Source organism: Malaya genurostris, chromosome 1, assembly GCF_030247185.1.
Source record: "Malaya genurostris strain Urasoe2022 chromosome 1, Malgen_1.1, whole genome shotgun sequence".
In the NCBI taxonomy this organism is placed as follows: Eukaryota; Metazoa; Arthropoda; class Insecta; order Diptera; family Culicidae; genus Malaya; species Malaya genurostris.
In genome coordinates this window covers 7,662,128-7,678,335 of record NC_080570.1, presented here as the reverse complement: position 1 = coordinate 7,678,335, position 16,208 = coordinate 7,662,128, and the positions used below count along the sequence as shown (strand labels likewise).

Here is a 16,208-nt window from a genome sequence, read left to right as displayed (position 1 = left end):
TAAGCAGGAAAAACTTAGAGTTACAAAGAAAATATTAGAAGCTCAAACTCAAAAGAAACCAGAATACATCAAAAAGTAATATAAGATACAAAAGGTCAACAGACGAAATGAAGAGCTTGAAGAACGATTGACAACGATAAAAAAAAACAAAACATATGATAGATCGTAAGATAATAAGACAAACATTACGAATGGAATGCAAGTAATTGAAACCTTAAAATTATAACTGAAAAACTAGTATTTAAAAAAATTAAAATGGAAAGAGAAAATAAGAGGATTGAGAGAAAAAACGAAAATAACTGAAAATTTTAAAAGGAATGTAACTTAAACTTACAGTTTATAACTGATAAACAAGTAGCACAAAGTGAGGGAATGTGAAGAGAAATGAAGAGAATAATATAAAGAAACGAAAAATATAACGCTCAAAAGAAAGGGTAGAAAGTTTTAAAACTATCTGTTAAATGAAGGTTAGACTAAGCGAAAATGAAAAATACATAACGGAAAGTCTTAAGAAAAGATTTGAAAAGTAGGTAAATCGAAGGTAAATAGTTAATAATAAACAGACGAACGTAAAAAATCAAAACATAAAGAAAAAACCAATAGTTGAGAGTAACCACCAAAAACCGCGAAAGAATCCAAACCAGTAAGTTGACAGTTCGCAATCTTATATTCAGAACCATTTCTAAAACTAATTGTAACGCGATCACGAAATGCTCAAAACTTCTTCGAAATGAAACAAAAAATTTGAATCGTAAAATTGACGACTCCCTGTTTGTAAAGATATTAACCCTGGCCGCAGGTCACTTTGATCCGAAAGTTAATGTTGTAAACAAAAGTAAATCCCATACATACTAAACTCCTCCTCCTCTTTCGCTTCCTCCTTGATGCACCCTCCTCCTCGTTAATCGAGAATCGTGTTTTCTTTGGCCAATGATGACGATACTTTGCCACTGCAAATTCACACTCTCCCACAGTTTGGACACTTGGATTACCGTAAACAGACGCACTCTTCCCAACACAAACTGTTACTAATTATAACTCCCTTTTCTTCCTTCCTTCCACTTCCACACAGTGAATTCCGCACTCTTTCCTCTCCTTTTGACTCAACCTTCAAATCTTCTTTTCGCCCACCACTAACCGAAGGTGAGGCAACAGGCAACACAAGTAAGCAACCACGTGTAGTAAAAAAAAATATAAAGAAGAAGTAAAATTGCTGCACCGGGATCACACTTTTGATTACTTTCCTTCGTCTCAATGTGGATGTTGCTGCGGTCAAAGTTGGGGGCTCTGGGCTTTTCAGTAGTTTTCTCTCCTCGAGTCCCCAGGCGACACCGCGCTGTCGTGTTGTGTTTTTCTTTTATCGTCACCCTCACTCCGTAAAGTTTTCCATCCAAGTAGGTATCATCACTAGTTTGTTGTTGTCATCGTCTCTAATGGACCTTTCCAACGAAAACACTTTCTCACACACTCACACGGGCTGACCGCACCTTAGAGCACTGCGAAAACCCGGGAAAGCGCGATCCGTCAAGGGGACCGACTTGAAGACAGGTTGGAAACAGGATGAATTGCTGATTTTGTTTTTTTTTCTCTTGACTTTTTGCTTTTTTTCACGCGTTCCGCAAAAAGAAAACACAAACAAATAAACAGGCGAACGAAGCAGGCGGAGAAAATTTAGCAGGCGTGTTTTGTTTCCGAGTGATGCCTTTTGATAAACTTTTTTTTCTGTTGTTGATTGGTTGTTGTTTGCTACAGTAGCGTAGGGATGTAAGTTAGAAGAACAACGTTTTCAGCTCGGCCGACGAAAATCGACTGAACACTTTCCGCGACCACCATTGAGCACCGAAGGATCCCCGTCTGTGCGAGATCCTTTTCGAGTCATGGTCGGGTCGAAGTGTACTCACGGAACTCACGACCCGCTGCCAGTCAACAGGAGCGAACGCGAGTGTCCGAGAGAGAATGGTTTGACATTGGAGAATGAGCGGAAACGGCTCACAGGCGGGGTTCGGAAAAACCATGTGACCCGGTAAGTATTTATGGCTGGAAAAAAATATCCCCTGGGGAACCGGGTTAAACAAGCCGTTTGTTTTTGTTTATACCTGTCTGGTGGTGGCGCTCGGATGCTGCCAGTTGACGTTTAGGGGAGGTTGACGATCCGATGGATTTTGAACACGTATGTGAAACAAATAGTATCAATTTGTTTCAATATTGTTGTTTCGTGTTTAATTCGAGAAATCCGTTGTTTCTATTAACAATCAGACCTACAAGTCAGTGAATTTTTATCGCGATGAAGTTCGACTACGAGTTGAGACTTAAAAATTATTAAGTTCTGCCTCACCCGCTTTATATTCTTGAAACTTGGAGCCATCTGACTACTATTCGATTGATGCAAATGGGTCTATAAGTCATAAATTACAAGAAAAATGAGAAACCAAAATAATTTCTGAATTTTAAATAAATTGCAATGCAATACAAACCCTCAAATCTAGGGAAAAAATCTGAGAACTTGCATCAAGACAAAGAGTAAAAGTTTCGAACGGAGCACAGAATCACAAAAAACAGGTTGGAGAGTAATTCAAATCTCTCTGTTCGAATGGCTGCTAAAAAAAACGAGAATTTTTTCGGAGTTTGCCCAAAATTTGAGAGAATATTTGGCCGTACCCAACTAAAACAAATATTTGGCAACATTTTCGTTCGTATTCATGGGCATGATTCGAACATTTCGAAAAGCTTCCATGATCGGCTTATTTTCATTATGCACCTTTAGAGAAACTTGAGTTTGATATTTCGGACAAAAAAGGCATCTAAATTTCAAACAAAAAAAAAACAAATTTTGTTTGGCAAGCAATTCACACAAACAAGCGAAAAAATATTCTAAAAATTGTGATGTGATGCTGAAATGATGAATTCATTGAAAACTAACAGGACATAACATTGAAACTACAGGACGATTCATTCGAATTCCGGAATTGTTGGTAATATCAGAAAATAATTTAAGGTCAAGTCATTTCTGAGTGAAGTGAATAAGTTCCGCTGAAGTTTAAGACCACTATTTCCGATGCCTCGGAACGACCGAAGTCGCCGTCAACTAACACATGGACTGAAAAGTTCCGCGTCTAACACATAGATGGCGCTAGTTTTATTGCAGTTTTCTTTTATTCGCTTAATACTTACCTTTAAAAGACAGCTTTTAAAATTACATGATATTCTATTCATTAGTTTGTAAGTTATTGTGCTAAGAGTGACGCTACTTGTGTTATTTTTAAAACAATGGATCAAAAACCAATTTCGTGTTTTAATTTTACACTGCTTCTTGATGGGAAAAACCGTTCAAGCGAAACAATAGCTTGACTGTTCAAAGTGGGTGCCGCGTTCATATGTTTAAACGTAACAAACCGGAATTTTTGCATCGATATGTGACAATGGATGAAACATGGATCCATCATTTCACTCCGGAATCAAAACGATCGTCATCTGAGTGGACAGCAATGGCTGGAGAGGTTATGGCCTCGGTATTTCGGGATATCTTCTTGTGAAAGGAAATACCATTAACAGTGAATTTTATATAGCGTTATTGGAGCGTTTAAAGGCTAAAATTGCAAAGAAACGACCGCATATGACAAAGAAAAAAAATTTGGTCCATCAGGACAACGCACCGTGTCACAAGTCAATCAAAACAATGGCAAAACTACAACTGCTTCCACATCCACCGTATTTGCCAGATTTGGCTCCCAGCGACTACCCAGGCTGTTCGCAAACCTGAAAAAACGCTCTGAAGAGGTTATCGTTGAAACTGAGGCCTGTTTGAGGCAAAAGATAAATCGTTTTACAAAAGTGGTATTGAAATGTTAGAGCGACGCTGGAATGATTGCGTTGCTCTTGATGGAGATTACGTTGAAGGACAAAGTAAATTTTGAACCAAAAAAATCGTGTTCTCTTTGTTAGGCCCGGGATTTTCCAGCCAATGTGATAGTAAGACCTATCGATTAGGATTGATTTGATCCCAGTTTTGATGTTTTTCAGCTTTTCACATCAACACTCTATACAACTGTGAAATTTTCAACACTCGTCACTCTGTAATTCCGGAACCGGATCCAGATGAAACTCAACACTATTGTATGAAGCATAAACCTGTTATTTGTACCAAAGTTTGAGAAAATCGGCTCAGCCATCTTCGAGGAAAGTAAGTAAAATAAAATAACAATGTTTCAACTAATCACTCTGTAATTCCAAAACCGGCAGTCGGATTCTAATAAAATTCAGGAATTTTCTATAAGGCTTTTATAGCTTTATTTGAATCTTGAAATTTCTGAAAATCAGTTCAACCATCTCCGAGATAAATTTGAGTATTTTTTTTCATTTTTTCTACATATTTTCCCCAGAACTCTGAAACCGAAAGTCGGATCCGGTTAAAATTCTCGGCGATTTTTAAAACAAATTTTTATGAAAATATATTTCGATGAAAACTATATTAAATCAATTCACGTCCAAAAAAACGAAAACCGTCTCATCGCATGCAAACATAGCGAAACCCGTTTCGCCAAAAGAAGTCATTTAACCGAAAATAATTTCAACCAAATCGTTTCAATATAAGCCGATTTCGCCAAATCTAAATTTTGCCCAAAATTCGTTTGATAGCAAAGCTTCTCAGCGAAGTCTGTTTATTTTTCGTAAACAATTTCGTCGAAAGCCGTTTCGCCGAAACAAATTTTGAGCCGAATGCGTCGACTTATACTGAAAAATCCTTTCACCAAATAGAGAAAATTCTACTGCCTAGATTTTAATTTCAGTTTTGGTTATTTCTTATTTTTAAATATTTAATTCCTAGTTTCAGTTCTCGTTTCGAATTTCTGTTTACTGTTCGACGTTTCGACCTTTTGTGTAGGCTTTTTCAAGGGAAACAGGAATTGGATTGGATCCATTTCGAATCGTTTTACCGAACGAACCATTTAACCAAAAGAGATATCGAAGAAAGTCACGGAAAACTATCTCACCCAGCCTCATTCTACCAAAAAACATTCCGATAGAACCGATTTACCGAAACCATTTCACCGAATACGGTTTTCACATCGATCATTTCACCGAACGCCTCATTCGATAGAATATCATTGCTGCAGAAGCTATTTCGCCAAAGAAATTCATTTCATCCAGTTGTTTCACTCAAAACCATTTGATCGAAAACCATTTCGCCAAAAGCCGTTTCGCAATTTCATTTTCCCAAAAAAAATCGTTTCACCGAAAACTATTTCATCGGAAGCCGCTTTGTAAAAAGTCTCTTTTGATAGAAGCCAATTCACATAAAATCATTTCGTCGAAAGCAATGTCACCGAATGAGTCACTTAATCAACAACGAAGCCATTTTTACTTGGAAACCATTTTGGTGGAAACCAAATCATCTAAAACTATATCACCGAAAACCATTTCGCCAAATGGACCATTTCGTCGAATTAGTCATATTATCGAAAGCGATTACGATGACCTATTTTGCTGAGTGAGTCATTTTACCGAAAGTCGTTTCGTTGAATGAATCATTTCACCGAAAACCATTTCTCGGACCGTTACACCGAACGAACCGTTCCATCGAAAACCAGTGTATCGAATCTACTTTAGATTTTACTTGCAGTAAACAGATTAAATTTGTTTTTATTTATTCACTTTTATGTATACCTATAAATTTGTTGTTCAGGCTTTGAAGATCCAGTTCTGAGTTTAAAATATTTTAGTTTGTGCTGTTTTGACATCTTTCGTTGAAGGTCTCAATTCCTTCGCTTACTATGCTTACAGTAGCAGATTTAAAACAGAGATCTCATTTAAAAATTATGAGCTGTAAATTTTAGTTTAGTCACTAATTTTCAGCTAATGCAGATTGCGGAACCTTTTAGCATTTTTAATTATTATATCATTTATTTATACCCGGCTTTAACTTAGTTTCAGTCATTTTTCAAAAATATCACATAATTCAGAAAATTCTCAGAAAAAAAACTTTTTGAAGTTATTTATTCTGAGATCTGAATTTCGAATATGAGTTATCATTTTTGATTTCTGAATTCCGAGTTTCCACTCTAAGGTCTGAATTCTTCATTCATTTAAACTTCAATTTTCGTTTTTTGAAACCTGAACTTCAATTCTTAATTCTGAATTCTTCATTTTGTGTTTGGCAAGTGTAAATTTTGAACTTCTAGGTCATAGGCAGCCTGTTTAGAATACTACTAACCTGTTCTGATACAGGTTTCTAGTTTATTTTCAATCTTGATTTTTGAATTCCGAGTTGTGAGTTCTGATGTCCTGATTTATGATTTATTATTTGTTTTTGTAAATTGGAATTTTCAATCATTTCTGAAGGACAAGGATGAAATTTAACGGTATAAAGAAGGTAATACTGCTTCGCCAGTCTCAACGTCCAGAACAGTGTCTACTGAATCAGTAGAAAATTTGTTCAAATTATGTGAAGTACAAAATTCGTAGTTGTTGCTTCATGAATAAACTCCATGGCCTACATTCGTAACGTACGAATTTCAAACAGCAATTCGACACTCTAGCATAATTTTCTAAAATTTAGAATCAGTTTCCAAATTCCAAATTAAAATACGGAAAGGTATTCAAGCTTCAAAACTTTTAATTTATAATGGTGAAGTTCTTAGACTACCACACACTGGTTTGCCCGCAGTCCAAAGGGAATCAGACTTTGTCCGCACTGTAGCCACTTTCTCTTCTATTACAGTTAGTTTACGGTGTGTGATATCAAAAATAACCCAACTACTCAATGGGCCTCTCTAAATCGCGGACGCCCGACCGATTCCGAAGCTCTCTTGTTAATGACTCGCACTCACTCTCTCACTCTCTCTCTCGGTCGTTCGGATTCAAGGTTTTCATCGGGTCGGTGTCGACAATGGGTGTGGGATGTCATCTGTTTTTTTTTATTTCATCTTCTCCAGCTGCACGGTGTCTAGTCGTCCTTCAAAACCGCGTGGAACTGTTCCCCTGGCGAGAGCACCAACACGGGTGGAACTCTTCTCGCGCTCCGGTCCGGAACCCGGTCAGCTGGAATTGTTAGCTGCGATTCGTAAACACACAACCGACTAGCTCCAGGCGGTTAAATGAGCGCCCATTCGTTGGCTTGCTTGTCTGCCTTCCTGCCTACCGGAGACAAACGTGCGAATCTTTAAGAGCTGAATTTTATGTTCCGGCACTGGTCCACTGGTCAGGGTAGAGCTTCTTCTTTATGACTATTTTCACTAGTTATCCTTCTCCTACACCTGGACTCGGTAGAATCGTTTACGGTTAGTTTACTGTCGGCACAGACAGTTTCCAGGGAAAATAGGATTTTCGGAGCCACTTTCATTTTATCATCGTCTTGCGTACATTCAATGGAGAAACTTTCCCGTCACCGAACTTCGGTTCTTTCGCTAAATTATAGCTCAATTTGCAGCTGTCGTTAAATTCTCTACCGCGCTGTCGCAAGGGGACCGGACCGAAGTCTCAAGTGACCTTTCAACGGAGTAATTATTTTTGAGGAGTGGAGTGTTCTTCTGTCGAAAATTGGTAAGCTTCTTCGACTGGTCTGGACTGGGGGAGGAGAGAGTTCATTACCGAGTAAAATGACGCCATAAACAGGGTCGAAAACAGCCGGTCCGAAAGGTTTTGTGGGCATGATAAAAATTCAACGGTTGCTATTTGTCTTACAGTTTTCTATTCGTTACATTTTGTCAAGGCTAACCTGAGGTGATCTGTCTTCTGATTGAAATATACTGAATGATGCTAATGAAATGAGAGTTTATTATTCTAAATTTCAAGACCAACATTTCAAATGATCCCTTTGGCAATGATAGGACAATGATAGTTTTTGTCTATACCTCAATATACGCATTGCAAAAGCATTTTATTGAACTTTGTTCAGACGCAGACATTGGGGGAATACTAACTCCAAAACAGCTATGGTAGAAGAGCACGTATAGATTTGTAGATCACGTCTTCGTGCGTTCCAGAATACACTTAAATCTTTTTTTATACGGGGAATACGTTCCACATAAAAAATAATCTTCTAGAAAACCGCATAATTTCTGATGTTATCTCGAAAAAAAACAATTTTTTTTGTTAAGTATTGACTTTGTAACTTTTGAAGATTTCCCATAGCGAAATTTTTATCTGAAAATAATTTTTTTGCATTCTCTGGTAAATTTTGTTTTGGAAAAAATCGACTTTCTGTGAATCGGTTTTAATAATTTTCAATCCCACTTGCCGACGTCTCACACTTTTATCAGCAAAAATATTTCGATTTCAGAACTTTTAAAAATTTCAAGTCTCAGTCTTTTTTTTAATTTTTTTACTTCGAAACAACATCAGATTTCGACGATTCATGAATTTCCAAAGCACCTGACATCAGAAATAGTTTCGATTCCGGGATTTTCAAGTACACTTAAGTCGTTTTTAGGCGGGAAATATGCACCGCATAATTCTGAAATTTCGCATTGAAAAAATCGCATAACTTTGAAAATTTGCGTACAAAAAACTGCAAAACTAAAAATAAAAAAAAATATTTTCGCCTGATGTCTCAAAAATTCATGAAACATCGCGTATGTAACGTTTTTATGCACTAACTTCTCTCGGACATGGCTAAGCCGATTTTCACAAATGAAAGGTCTTGTGATCTCATACAAAATCCCTGAATATTATTTTGATCCGACTTCCGGTTCCGGAATTATGGGGTAAAATTTGCAAAACAATGCGAAAATAAATGCACCAAGTTTTTTCGAAGATGGCTAAACTGATGTTCACAAACTTAGATTCAAATGAAAGCTCTTATGTTCACATACAAAATTCCTGAATTTTATTTGGATCTGTCTTTCGGTTCCGGAGTTTTTTCTCAAAGATGGCGTGATCGATTTTTACAAACATAGATTCAAATGAAAGGTCCTTCACAAAACTTCTGAATTTCATCTGGATCCGACTTCCGGTTATGGAATTATAGAGTGATTAGTGTAAAAATGATTTCTTTAGGAAACACTAGATCTCGACATTTCGTGCATTTGTAAGAAGAAACAAGAAAACCGAAAAGCGCATAATGTAAAAAAAATCACATAAAAAACGCATAGCTTAATACATTTGTATGAAAAATGTCGCATACCGCATAAAAAGTGTATTCCTTTTCGACTTTTTTTAAAGGTTCTAGAGAATTTGTGCACAACCGCTTCGGAAAACTAGAGATGATCCTGCTTTTACTGGACCTCGTTCAGATAATGGGTCGTGAAAGAGTTCTCATTTCAATCCAGCAACTGTTGAGGGGCATTTGGTTTGCAGATCACATCTTCGTTCATCTTTCAAAGTATCAACCAATGCATTCTTCGTTGGAAATTCGTTCAAAAAAAAGATCTTGGATGAATTTTCATTTCAGTACAGTAAGGATTAAGAGGCATTAGGTTGAAAAATCGCGTCGTTGTTCATTTCTTAAAATGTCAATCGCTCAACATTTTTTTTAATGTATTCTCGTTCTGGAAAAAGGATCATGGAGAAATGCTCTCTTATCCTCTAAACAATGGCTCAGGGATATTTGGTTCACAGATTATATCTTCGTCTATTTCTCTACAAATTAATCACCAAACCTGTTGTGCTGGATTTCGTTTACAAAAAGAATCTCAGAACAGTTCACATTTCAACCCAGCAGAGGTTGAGGGGCATTTGGTTTACAAAGCGCTTCTTCATTCCTTCCTCAATATAAAGGGTGGTCTTTTTAGGAGCTTGCTGATTTGAAATTTGAATGAAACGCACGTAACGTAAGTTTACTAAATTTGGTTATGCGCACCTAGCATAAATTAGGGGGTAAAGCCTTTTGCCCTTGAAACTTACCACAATCTTTACGGCTAGCAAGCCGAAACTCGTTTTCGCCCGAGACTTCAGTTTCGATATTACACTTAGGTGTAATATCAAAAAAGTGTTTTGCAAATAGCATTAACTTTACGTCTGCCTAGCGGTCTATGTTGAACCGTCGGGTCGGAGGTATGAATCTAAGACCAATGTGAATTTACTAAATTTGATTATGTACACTTAGCATAAATTAGGGGGTAAAACTTTTGCCCTTTAAACTTACCACAATAAAACACATGCCAAATTATGAAACGGCCAACCGGTTCGTTTCTCTAAATAATGTTGTCGTTGAAAAGTTCTTTCAATAAGCCAATTATTTTGGCCGCAGTATGACAAGTGGCACCATCCTGTCGAAACTGTACATTTCGTCCACATCCATATCTTGAAGATTTGGCAACGAAAACTCATTGATCATGGTTCTGTATCGATTTCCATTTACGGTAACGCGTCGCTCTTCCTCATTTTTAATGAAATAATTACCGATGAATCCACCAGTCCATAGACCGCACCAAATAGTACGTTTACTTGTTGACGTATCCATTCAACTAAAAAATGCTCCTCATCACAGAAGAGAATTTTGCGCTTTTAACAGTTGTAATTAAACACTGATTTTGAAAATAAATTTCCACTATTTGGAATTCGGTTGTTCTGGATGATTTTCCAAACAATACTGAATAAAGACGTCACTTTACACTGTCAAAACAACTTTCAGACAATATAGTAATCCCAATTGAAAAACAAACCTCCTAAACACACACGTTATCAATCAACAATCATTTTTAATGGATTTTGTTCAGGTAAAGGAATTTGTAGGAACATTCATTTCAACCCAGCAATGGTTGTGGAGCATTTGGTTTGTAGATCACATCTTTGTCCATTGCTTAATTACACTATCTGGTACTGGAAAAAGGATCAGAGAGGAGTGAGGCTGAGGGGTATTTGGTTAACAGATCGTATCTCTACATATCAATCACTAAACATGTTTCACTATCACCGCCTTTCGTTTACACAAATCTCGGGATCTCGGAAGAGTTCTTATTTCAATCCAGCAGTGGTTGAGGGGTATTTGCTTTACAGATCACGTCTTTGTGCATTGCTTAATATATCAATAAATAGACATTCTTTTACTGTTTTTTTTCGGTTTCACGGTTTTTCGGCTCTTTTCCATTGAAACGATGATCGATATGTGTTCGTAGTACCGCTTTTGAATGGTTTTCTAGGAATGACATTTCATTGAATACAGATTCAACAATTTATGTCACTATCAGCAAGCATAAAAACCCCAACTAAATGCACGCAGTTCGAATGAATAGCCGTACATTACGTACTTAGGAGAGGTAAAACCCACAACTTTATTTATTAGGTATCAGATATTTGAAAAAAAATGCTGCTCTCCACTTTCACCCGGAAATTTTGTTCCAATGAACGTAGCGAAACCCTTCCAGCGTTGCAGCAATTGGTGATATTTCACGGTGAGCTGACAGCGACTTACAACCTTGGAATCAGTTTCGAACTGCGATAGTCACTCGTTGGACTACCGACTTGGCCGTAGGCCAAACTTGTCCGTCCAGTGATCATGGTCCGGGACACGGATAGCGTTTCCGAAAAGTGTGGCTAACCTTTTTCCGTATGATGGATGGCAGCCGAACTCCCACTCTCCGAAGCGAACCTGCGGTCAAAAAGTGCTTCTATCTCTTATTTCATACCGTGGCTGTGGTAACTTTTGTGCTGGATTTTTGTTTTTTTTTCTTTATTATTTCAGTGGAATTTCCCAGCCTCGAATGGATACGAATGAAAAATGGAAAGCGGCAGCCATGGAAACCTTATTGGAATTTCGCTTGGAGGACGATGGAGAACCGGTCTGATAGGCTTAAATCAAAAGTGATTCTGTTGTAAATTGAGATTCCAAAACACGCCCGACAGTTTTCTGTTTTCTATTCTCTTTTCAGAGAATTGGGAATTCGGAAACTTTCTTGTGGGCCGACAAGACCTGAAATGTCGAAGATGAAAAAAAAAACGGATCATGTGTTAATACAAACAGGTATCCCGAAATTGACACGAGTTATCATCATTCCTTTGGCAGAGAAAGATTGAGGCGATTGCGACGCCCTGGGGATTGAGCAGAGACGAGACGTAGGAGGTCACTTTTCCCCTTTTTCCTGGATGAACTGCTGCGGCAATGAAGCTCATCTAAAAGTTTGCAGTCGATATGTTTCCTAACCCACCCACCCACCAATGTGGGATGGGCATATTTTTTTTGTTGGTTAGTGGAAAATCCAAACGCTAGTGCCGGTCGTTTTGTGTTTTTGTGTTTTATAGATGAAATGGTAATTAATTTTGACGTGTGCTCTCACATGGCACAAAATTTATGTACGTTGTGGCGCAAACGTTGCATGGCATTTTTTTTGACGTTAATTGAATGAGTTTTGGGGCATCTTCTTTCATTAAAAAAAGGACGAGCAAAAAAGGCTTTTCGGCTCTCGTAACCCGTGAATAATGGACCAGGTTTTTAACGAACCCTAAAAATGAATTCATCATTGTTTTGAGATGGAATACGATTTGGTCTAACCTATCGATGTTGAAACATGACTAACTCGTTTTACCATACTATTGAGCTTTCGGAAATCTCAAAATTTTTCTCCAAGAAAGTCGATTTTTTCAAAGAAAATTTTTTTTCTGGATAATCTAAATCTCGACGTTTTCTGCAATTATGATACCAAAAGACTTTTGGTATCAAACAATTTAACTACTCAAAATTATGTAGTTTTGCTGCAGCGAGGTCGGACAGCATACGTTGAAACCGATGCGGTAAAGTTGCATTAATCAATGTTTTGCTTGCGCTCAGTTAACAGAAAAGCGCCATCAAAAATTAGTCAGACATCAAAGCGATTTTTGGCATCGAATTGTAACTGACGATAAAAAGTGGGTCCATAACGACAATCAAAAACGTCGGCAACCGTCTTCTTCCATTAAAAACAAAGGACAAGCAAAAAAGACTTTTCGGGTTCGATTCGTACGGCCTATTGGGGGAGTGGAAAACAATTGTTGATACCGAAAGTCTTAGAATTGCATAAAACGTCAAGATTTAGACTCATCTCGATTTTTTGTTTAATCGACTTTCTGGGACTTAGATTTTTGAAACTTGAAGATTTGATGATATGTCAAAAAAAATTCATGTAATTTAAGACATTCGACAGCAAAAAAATCATCCAACGTCGAGATAAAAAAAATTATTTTTCAAGATAACACAAAATCTTGGCGTTTCATGTAATTCATGACATTTGGAATCAAAAATAATTTTGCAATTTCGGAAATTTCAAAATTTCCCGGAAAGTAAAATTTAAAAAAAATCCGAGATGACACTAAATCTCGACGTTTTATGCAATTCTTTTGGTAAAAAAAAATTCGATTTCGGAGATCTCTAAATTTTTGTTCCAGTAAGTTGATTTTTCCGTGATTTTTTTCGAGAGACTAAATCTCGACGTTTTATGCAATTCTAAAACTTTTGGCATCTAAAAAAAATTTCGGTTTGTTGCAACATGACAATGCTCGCCCACATGTTCAACATTCGATAAAAACATACTTCAAATAGCTCAAAAGAGAATTCCTACCCACCCGTCGTATAGTCCGGACATTGCTCTCTCCGATTCATGTTTGTTCCGGTCTGATCAGCAGTTCTCCAACTATGATGAAGTCAGAAAATGGATCGATCGATTTCAAACCGGTCAAGTTTTTCAGAAAAAGGTATCCATGAATTGCCAGAAAGATGGGAAAAAGTTGTGACTAGGCTACTCTGAATACTGAGTTTGTATCCAATTTTTTGTCAGTAAAGTTTCAAATAAAAAAAAAACGACCTAAACTTATTTATAACTCAAATAGTAAATTTTGTAAATCTTTCAAAAAAATCTTCGAACCTTTGTTAGGCTCGAACGGCAGCGAGGTCGGACAGCCAGCACATGAACCAAAACGTTCACTGTGAAGTCGCATTAGTCCTTTTCACGACAAAAATTTAATCAATTAATACCTTAAATCATAAACTTCTTCTGGTTGGTTGATGATTCTATTCATTCTTTTTATCAAACAAGCCAAATTGCGGATGTAAGATTTCGGGTTAACGAAATGGGGTTTACCTTCTGCGTGCAGATCTTTGATTTTTAAATATATGATTCAGTGAAATTATCTTCTCGATGAAATAGTTCTAAATATTTTTTTCAACATAAAGAATTTTGTAAATCATGCCAAAATATTTATAAATAGCTAATTTTGCTAATAATGAAATTGGTTTAGAAATTGTGTTTTTCAATTCAAATTAGTTGGTCTAGTTTATTTTAAAAAAATCAAGTTTTCCATTTCTGAATGTTTTGATGCATCCTGAAAATTTCGTCAAATTTTGTAAATTTCGTCATATTTTGTAAATTTTGTCAAATTTTGTAACTTTCGTCATATTTTGTAAATTTGGCAAATTTTGTAAATTTCGTCATATTTAGTATATTTCGTCAAATTCAGTAAATTTCGTCAAATTTAGTAAATTTCCTCATATATTGTAAATTTCCTCATGTTTTGTAAATTTCGTCAAATTTTGTAAATTTGGTCATATTTTGTAAACTTCGTTAAATTTTGTTAAAATTTGTAAATTTCGTCAAATTTTGTAAATTTCATCAAATATTGTAAATTTTGTCAAATTTTATAAATTCCATTGAATTTTGTAAATTTCGTCAAATTTTGTAAATTTCGTCAAATTTTGTAAATTTCGTCAAATTTTGTAAATTTCGTGAAATTTTATAAATTTCGTCAAATTTTGTAAATTTCGTCAAATTTTGTAAATTTCGTCAAATTTTGTAAATATCGTCAAATTTTATAAATTTCGTTAAATTTAGTAAATTTCGACAAATTTTGTATATTTCGTTAAATTAATTCAAAATCAAAAAAAATTCGTATTATTATTTCGTCGAATTTTGTAAATTTCGTCATATTTTGTAAACTTCGTTTAATTTTGTAAATTTTGTCAAATTTTGTAAATTTCGTCAATTTTGTAAATTTTATCAAATATTGTAAATTTTGCAAATTTTATAAATTTCGTTAAATTTTGTAAATTTCGTCAAATTTTGTAAATTTCGTCAAATTTTGTAGATTTTGACAGATTTTGTAAACTGACAATTTTGTACATTTTGACAAATTTAGCAAATTTTATACAAATTCTGTAATTCAGTTAATGTTGTAAATTCAATAATAAATATAGTAGCCTTAGTAAATGGTTTTGGTAGGGACGCGGTATGAATATTTATGAACATCACCTTAGCGAAGCACCTCTCGATCTTTTATTTTATTTTAATTACTTCGTTAGTACTAAAGTTAATGAAGCTATCAAATAAGCTTGAAAGGAAATCGAAACCTAGTGCATAATTTGTTACTAATAAGTTGCTAATTAGTTACGGTAGTTTTGAATTTGTTGCAATTTTTTTTTTGAATACTTTACTAAGTTCATATGAAGTTAACGAAGTACCCTTCCCAAATAAGCTTGAAAACAAATCAAAACTCAGTGGATAATTTGTTGCTTATTAGTTGCTAATTAGTTACGGTGGTTTTGAATTTGTTATTCAATTTTTATTTTGAGTACTTCGTTATCTTCATATAAGTTCATAAGCGAAGTATTCGAAGAAAATTCAAAACAATTGAGCAGCAAATTAAAAAGAAAAGAAATTAAGCAACAAATTCAAAGTTATCGTAACTAACTAGTAACTAATAAGCAACAAATTATCCACTGGGTTTCGATTTGTTTTCGAATTTATTAAGGAGGGGTGCTTCGTTAACATGATATAAACTCAGCGAAGTATTCAAAAATTTCAAAAAATTGAGCATCAAATTAAAAACTTTATCGGCGAGGGGTGCCTCACTAAGTTCATGTCCATAAAATATTTTAAGTTATTAAGGCTTTAGACGGTTAAGATTCTTATCGTTTTACCACATTCGAAAGAGCTTGGATTGGAGACAATTTCCCGAAAATTTTCAACCATTTAACTGCCATTTTGACGGAGCTAGGGTGGTTCTTTTGATTTGATTTTTGAAACAACGGCTCCACTGAAAAATTCGAAAAAAAATTATCAGAAATGTTTTAGGTATTTGCCGGATAGACTTGATAATTTTTTAAATTTTTCTAGATGCTTATTTTTTTACACTTCCGATTTTGCACTTGAGTTACTGAACAGCTTCTAGAAAAGAGGGGATTACTTAGCTCAGCTCTGAGAATTGTTGTTTCCAATGCAACGTTTGACTCTGTGAGAACTTGTATGCACACACCTTCAGGAGAGGCTTCAGTGGCTAATGCTTATGGCAGTTGAAAGCAAATTGCT

The 16,208-nt window shown here is 35.7% G+C and overlaps 2 protein-coding genes across 10 annotated transcripts in view; both read right to left on the bottom strand.

Moving 5' to 3' along the window:
• Window positions 1–1,868, bottom strand: part of LOC131431249 (uncharacterized) — a 54,907-nt gene extending 53,039 nt beyond the window's left edge. The window contains exon 1 of the mRNA XM_058596855.1: window positions 849–1,868. The gene's annotated coding sequence lies outside the window, so the exon portion shown is untranslated. The remainder of the gene's footprint in view (window positions 1–848) is intronic.
• LOC131431200 (cubilin) overlaps window positions 1–16,208 on the bottom strand; it is a 229,885-nt gene that overhangs the window by 161,737 nt on the left and 51,940 nt on the right. The gene's annotated exons all lie outside the window — the stretch shown is intronic.